This window comes from Helianthus annuus, chromosome 13, assembly GCF_002127325.2.
Source record: "Helianthus annuus cultivar XRQ/B chromosome 13, HanXRQr2.0-SUNRISE, whole genome shotgun sequence".
In the NCBI taxonomy this organism is placed as follows: Eukaryota; Viridiplantae; Streptophyta; class Magnoliopsida; order Asterales; family Asteraceae; genus Helianthus; species Helianthus annuus.
The window spans coordinates 25783189-25791066 of NC_035445.2; the positions used below are offsets into that span (position 1 = coordinate 25783189).

General features: G+C 31.6%; 1 long non-coding RNA gene across 4 annotated transcripts; it reads left to right on the plus strand.

The window, feature by feature from the left end:
• The first annotated feature begins 2744 nt into the window (after window positions 1-2744).
• LOC110902531 lies at window positions 2745-7147 on the plus strand. 4 transcript variants are annotated; one of them, XR_002571186.2, is made up of 11 exons: window positions 2745-2984; window positions 3061-3153; window positions 3632-3746; window positions 3859-4620; window positions 4705-4921; window positions 5009-5088; window positions 5199-5336; window positions 5425-5641; window positions 5754-5818; window positions 6647-6868; window positions 6969-7147. It is a non-coding gene; the product is annotated as an uncharacterized LOC110902531 (long non-coding RNA). The 4 variants fall into 4 exon arrangements; XR_004876884.1 differs by lacking the exons at window positions 5009-5088; window positions 5199-5336 and having other exon boundaries at window positions 2746-2984; window positions 4705-4909; window positions 5624-5641; window positions 6689-6868; XR_004876885.1 differs by lacking the exons at window positions 5009-5088; window positions 5199-5336 and having other exon boundaries at window positions 2746-2979; window positions 4705-4909; window positions 5624-5641.
• The last annotated feature ends 731 nt before the right edge of the window (window positions 7148-7878 follow it).

Below are 7878 nucleotides of genomic sequence, written 5' to 3' on the forward strand. Positions count from 1 at the left end.
CATCTTAGGGAAGGTGTCCAGATCCTCGTGAACAATAGCTTACGGTGAATAGATCCAGATCTAAAATCTTAAAAGGAAAGGGGCGGTCAGATCCATCTTTGATTTGTGTTATCTTTCACAATGGACAAGGTTTTCAAAATGAATGGTCCAGATTATAATTCATGTATAAAAATGAACGGTAGAGATTGTGATCCGTGTGAAGTGTTTTATTGTATTTAAAAGGGTTGAGTGAAGTAAGGGTATAAGTGGAAACTGATGTTTTATGGTGCTTAAAAGACTTGTACATCATGCTTTATGGGTGTTTTAAGGAAATTTAAATGACCTTAAGAAGTCCTTTGGATATGCTTATTAATATAGTATATATATATATATATATATATATATATATATAGGGGTAGGTTAACGTACAAATGACCTTATCGTACAATACGTACGCTACAATCTCAGCCGTCCGATCATCTTCCCGCATTGAATTCGCATGTTGTTTCTTTGTAACAATTTCGTATGTTGGTTTATTAACATGCGATTTCATCAAAATTACCACATGCGAAATTGTTACAAAAAAAAACAACATGCTATTTCATCAAAATTATCACATGCGATTTCATCCTGCTATTTTATGACATGCGAATTCACTATATTGTACGTAATGTACGTTAAGGAATATTGTACAATACTCTTCGCCTATATATATATAGTAGAGAGTTCAAATGAGAAAAAAATTTTTGTAAGAAGAAAACAGAAAAAGTTTCAACCAATGAGAATGCTTTATTTCACTTCATTTAATATAAGTATTTAATGTTACTACAAGGGTACATTGGTAAATCTACATAGGTAATTAATTTATTGTCTTCCTCTTTAATAGCTAGTACATTAAATTTTTTGTAACTTATCTTCAAAATATATATTTTTTCAAAAAAAAAATAATATAAAATAATTTAAAGTGTAGGATAAATTACGAGTTGTGTAGGACAAATTACGAGTTGTGTAGGATAAATTTCAATGTGTAGGATGAATTTCGAAATATGTAGGATAACTTTTGATGTGTGTAGGAAAAAAAAAAGTTAAGGTGGAGGATAATAGTCTTTATGACTAATTCAAAAATGATAATAAATAAGATAAGTGAAAAAACTATTTAATGTTTTACAAAATTACCCTTTGTTCTTTTTCTTCTCAATTAAATTTTCTTCTCAAATGAACCGTCCCATATATATATATATATATATATAGGGTAAGGTTCATGCGAGAACCACCCTTATTGCGAGAACCGCGAGAACCAATGTGAACACAAAATAAAATCTAAAAAAAATCAAAAAAGCACTCAAAATTTTTTTTTATTTTTTTTAATAAAAAATCGCTATATTTCGTTTCCATAAAAAAAAAAAAAAAAAAAAAAAAAAAAAAAAAACTTTTTTTTTCGAGTAACAGTTATCCATGCACATGTGCATATGTATCATTACTTCAACAAATTCGGTAATACGTTATCAGGAATAGACAATTGCACTTTAATTTACAATACCATTAGTAATACACTACATTTTACATTACCAATATTCAAGATGCACATGTGCATAATTAGGTATAACCATGATATAACGTGTTTTGGTACAAAAAGTTTGTGATTTTGAATGGAGAAGTAGACCCATATACATGTTTTTTGGTTAGTTATATCTAGTGGTTGATGGTTTGGTTATAGTTGTCAATTTTTTATGTAATATGTTGATTGGATGGTATAAATGGTGTTTACATACATGTAATAAAGTGAAAATATTGTTAATGGTATTGTATTATGGATGGTAGGAGGTAATGGTATTGTATTATGGATGGTAGGAGGTAATGGTAGTGTATTATGGATGGTATGATAGATGAAAGGGAAAGTGTATTCAAAGTGGTGTACCAAAACACCTTATTTCATGTTGATACATATAAATGCACATGTGCATTTCTAATATTGGTAATGTAAAAAGTAGTGTATTACATATGGTAGTGTAAATGAAAGTGCAATTGTCTAATATATGTAATGAATTACGGAATTTGTCAAAGAAATGACAAAAATGCACATGTGCATGCTTGTGTATTATGGATGGAATGATAGATGAAAGAGAAAGTAGTGTACCAAAACACCTTATTTCCTATTGATACATATAGATGCACATGTGCATTTCTAACATTGATAATGTAAAAAATAGTGTATTACACGTAGTAGTGTAAATGAAAGTGCAATTGACTATTATTTGTAATGAATTACGGAATTTGACAAAGAAACGACACATATGCACATGTGCATGGATAACTGTTACTCGAAATTTTTTTTTTTTTTTTTTGAAAATTTTTTTTATTAACAAAATATAGCGATTTTTTCAAAAAAAATAGTAAAAAAATAAAAAAAAATTTTTTGGGTGTTTTTTAGATTTTTTTAGGAATTACTGTTTGTGTTCACACTGGTTCTCGCGGTTCTCGCAATAAGGGGTGGTTCCTAACGGATCTTTGTCCTATATATATATATATATATATATACTACTTTATAAAGCATATAGGAAGGATAGAATGGTCTTTTGCCACTTTACAAGTCTTTAAAGCCCATTGTACAAACCTGTTAAGCACAAGTGTTGAAAACTTGTTTTCCACCTGGTACCCACGCGGATCTTAGCCGGGTTAACTTGACCCGTTTTTAGTTTAATGGATCCAATATAATGTTTCATTCACTCTATCTAACCACAAATTTCGTTTCATCTATCCAGACACTCCACCTTTCTCTACAAACCCTAACCCTAACCTTCATTTCATCCACCGCTCCTCCACCGCTCCTCCACGACTCCTCCATCGTTGACGACATTAGATCCGACACCAGATCCGACACCAGATCCGACACAACATCGATTTCTATGGCTTCTTTCCCGGTGGCTTCAAGATCCAACACTATCTCAGTAGATCCGACACTATTTCAGTAGATCTGACACCAGATCTACTGGTTTGACTGTAGGGTACCTTTCTTGTTACCATATCTTATTTATTTATTTATTTTTTTGTTATTTGAATCTTCAATGGGTAATGTTTCAGATCTTCCTTTTGGTTGTGGGTTCGTCAACGATGGTGCTTGTGGGTGGAAGATCTGGCAAGATCTATGGTTTATTTGTAGTAGATCTGTTCTTTGTAAGTAGATTTCTCGGTTTTATTTACAAGTCTACGGTTTATTTACAAGTCTACGGTTTATTTACAAGATTTCTTGATTTTTTGTTTAAATTTATAGAATTTGACTGTGGTTAACGAGGGTTTATTTTTTTTGTTTAAATTTTTTGTTTATTAACCAGGGTTTATTTTTTTTTGTTTAAATTTTTTGTTTATTTACTAGGGTTTATTTGACTGTGGTTTAAATTTTTTGGTTACTGGTTTGGATATTTTGTCTGTGATTGTTAGGGAGTTCATTAAAAATGTTTTTTAGTTGGATAAGTCCAAACTAGGGTTACTGGTTTAGTTGTTGAAAAGTCATGCATAAAAGATTTTGTGGTTAGGTTTAGAAATGATTTAACTATTATGTGGTTGAAAAGACATTCAAATATTGTAGTGATTCATGATCAGAAAGGTTTGATTGTTGTATTAATGAATTGTTATTCGTTTTATGTATTTGTAGGAGTTCCACACTATCTATTGGGTACAATTAGCCCCATGGTTTAGTTTAGTGCAACGGTGAATGCAGGCGGTGAACGGTTAAAAAGCCAGAAGCCGAGGTTACCGAAATTCAAAATGTAAGTACAATACATTACTCGAAAGGTTGATGTTGTTCAAGGTCAGCAACAGTTTATATTTACATAATTCTTTATGTCAGTTCAATTTACGATCTGTTTATCGTATTTTCAGGTGCTGATTTGGCAAATTTGGTAAACGTGGCGGCTCTCAAGGTGGCAATGGACGGTGCAAAATCGGTAAGAGTCTGGTCAACTGGGTCCACACGAGTCGGTTACGAGATCATGGGAATGTATAAGGGCGCCAATAATTTATTTAAAATTACGTATCTGTTTTGGGTTTGGGGCATTGGTGCTGAGTTTTTACCTAAAATGGTGTAGTTGGAAAAATTATTTACCTAAATGGGTACTTTGAAAATTATTTATCAAAATGGGTTTTTTTTAAACTAATTTTTTCTCACTCCTAATCTTTTTGGATAAAATAATTTCTTTTCAAAAATATGTTATTTAACATGAGTTAAAGGAAAATTTATAGTTCAATTAAAAAACAATTCGTGTGACTTTGAAAAAATTATTTGAATGTTATTTAAATAATTATTTGAGTTTTTTCCTAAAATGGTGTAGTTGGAAAAATTATTTACCTAAATGGGTACTTTGAAAATTATTTATCAAAATGGGTTTTTTTTAAACTAATTTTTTCTCACTCCTAATCTTTTTGGATAAAATAATTTCTTTTCAAAAATATGTTATTTAACATGAGTTAAAGGAAAATTTATAGTTCAATTAAAAAACAATTCGTGTGACTTTGAAAAAATTATTTGAATGTTATTTAAATTTTTTATTAATATTTATATTTATTTGAATGTTGTCTATGAGGGACATGGTGGACCGGAGACGTCAAGATTCGTTAACGAGAATCTGTTTGCTAATCTCAAGAGTAAGTTCGGTTAAACGGTTTCAAGAATTCGATTCGATTGTGCAAGTGTGAAACTTTATAAAGTATTTGTTTATTTTGGTTCAGGATTTGCGTCTGAGGATCAAGATATGTCTGCGAATGTTATCAAGATATGAGTTTCTTTCGGTTGTAAGAGAACAATGGCGGATATGCCCGCAAATAGCGTCTGTGGGGACGTGCTGTTCGGTTGTAAGAGAACAATTGATAGTGGTGTTAGGGAGAGCTGATCGAGAATGCAGGCGGTGAACGGTTAAAAAGCCAGAAGTCGAAGGTTACTCGAAAGGTTGATGTTGTTCAAGATCAGCAACAGTTTATATTTACATAATTCTTTATGTCAGTTCAGTTTACGATCTGTTTATCGTATTTTCAGGTGCTGATTTGGCAAATTTGGTAAACGTGGCGGCTCTCAAGGTGGCGGCTCTCAAGGTGGCAATGGACGGTGCAAAATCGGTAAACATGTTTAAATTATTTATTAATATTTATAGGTGAATGAATTTGATTGCATTGTTTATAGGTGAATGAATTTGATTTAATGTTATTAAATTGTTGGCGACAAACAGGTTGGGAATGCTTTTATTCAGCAGTATTATCATATACTGCACCAGTCACCTGGGCTTGTTCATCGTTTTTATCAGGATATCAGTAAACTTGGTCGGCCCGAGGAAGATGGTTCTATGAGCATAACCACTACTATGGATGTACGGTCTCTGTTAAATCTTTTTAGTTCATAATACATGTGAAAGTGGTATCTGTTTTTTTATTTTTAAAGTTTGTACTGGCATGCAGGCAATCAATGCTAAAATCTTGTCACTTAACTATGGTGACTTCAAGGCTGAGATCAAATCCGTTGATGCTCAAGAATCCCTAAACGGTGGAGTCAGCGTTCTGGTAACTGGATACATGACTGGAATGGATAATATTTATCCGTTTAGTTTAGGGCAACGGTGAATGCAGGCGGTGAACGGTTAAAAAGCCAGAAGCCGAGGTTACCGAAATTCAAAATGTAAGTACAATACATTACTCGAAAGGTTGATGTTGTTCAAGGTCAGCAACAGTTTATATTTACATAATTCTTTATGTCAGTTCAATTTACGATCTGTTTATCGTATTTTTAGGTGCTGATTTGGCAAATTTGGTAAACGTGGCGGCTCTCAAGGTGGCAATGGACGGTGCAAAATCGGTAAGAGTCTGGTCAACTGGGTCCACACGAGTCGGTTACGAGATCATGGGAATGTATAAGGGCGCCAATAAATTATTTAAAATTACGTATCTGTTTTGGGTTTGGGGCATTGGTGCTGAGTTTTTTCCTAAAATGGTGTAGTTGGAAAAATTATTTACCTAAATGGGTACTTTGAAAATTATTTATCAAAATGGGTTTTTTTTAAACTAATTTTTTCTCACTCCTAATCTTTTTGGATAAAATAATTTCTTTTCAAAAATATGTTATTTAACATGAGTTAAAGGAAAATTTATAGTTCAATTAAAAAACAATTCGTGTGACTTTGAAAAAATTATTTGAATGTTATTTAAATTTTTTATTAATATTTATATTTATTTGAATGTTGTCTATGAGGGACATGGTGGACCGGAGACGTCAAGATTCGTTAACGAGAATCTGTTTGCTAAAGATTAGTCCCATTTTTTCAAATTGACCATGTTTTTTTAATCTTAAAATGCATTGCTTTTTTATCTAAAGATTAGTCCCATTTGCTCTGAATATGCAAAAGCACAATAAGATTAACCTATATAATATTTTAACTATGAAATTTCAGCCGTGGAGTATAGCTGGAAGTATTACCCCTTTCAAATACCAAATGTTTTAGTTAGAATCCAACTTCAAGTTATAATCCAAAGACTTTTTTGATATTCTTAATAAGTCTTTAGTATAGATAATATCTTTTAATATATCTCAACTTTTTCAGAAACCAAGTAATGTCAGGATATTTTGTTTGACTTTTGTCCTTTTTGTTTTGTTTACTACTTACCGTGTACTTCTTTACATCTACAGCTGTAAAGAACAGAGTTTACTGTTGTCTCTTGCTTGCTTCAGTCTCTATAAGTACTTCATGAAGCTCAACACTCTACAAACCCTCAACTACACTCAACTGACTTACTGCTTTTACATCTACTGTTGTATGAAAGAGAGCATGCTTGCTTCAGTCTCTACAAATACTTCATCAAGCTCAACACTCTACAAACACTCAACTGAGTCGAATTAAACTTTCAAATTGTAAGTTTATCTCAGTTGAACTAAATCCTACTTTTAAATCTTGCATCAATTAAATCTTCAAAACATCAACCTAACAACTTCTATTTTACTTCGATTTCAGAATATATTGACTCTTTGCATCTGGATCTTGCGTTGTTTCTCGGCTCTCACATCAAGGTTTCACATTTTTTGTCGTCTGTAACAAAATTCTGCCTCTTGCATTGTTGTAAGTTCTTCTAAATTTCTTGGTTTTTTTGTAACTTTTAACTGTGGTTTTTGGATCTGTATTGTTTAACTGCCTCTTTGTTTTTTTTTTTATTAATTAGTGTTTGTTGTTGAATCCAGATGTATTGTTTAACTACCTCTTTGTTTTTTATTTGATTGAAAGGGTTAAAATCCTGTCAAAATTTTATCGGTTAAAGGTTCATTGTTTTATCTGTTAAAATCCTGCCTCTTTGCATATATCCCCTTATTTAACTAAACCTGGTCTAAAGTCACTAAACACAAATAAGAAGTCCAAGCTGGGCATCACATGGCACCACAGATTCCCCCTTTCAAAAGAAATTACAACACTTGTTATATCTTTTTGGGAAAATATCACAGAAATGTAATCAAGTTTGTGAACTGTTTTAATTAAATCACTCAAACTTTTTTTGTCTCTCTAAAATAACTAAACTATTATTTAGTGTTTTAATAATGTTTAATTACCAGGTCAACATGTTACCACTTTTTTCTCTAAATTTTTATTTTCTTTTTTGTGCTTATTTGGGTATTATTTAGGGTAGATTTGCTTTATAAAAACAAAATATATCTAAGCCTACCTTCAATCATGTACGTCTAATCCATTTGATTTTGTGATTGTTTGAAAATCGAGATCACGGAAAAGGTTTTTCCGATTTCCATTTTAGTTTCACTTTGTGATTTCAATCATGATACCATGAAACTGTAGAAGAAACTTTGTTTCAGTTTTGTTTTCCGATTTCTAATGAGGCGAGTATTGATTCTCATCTAGGTTTTGTTGAGTTTTTGGA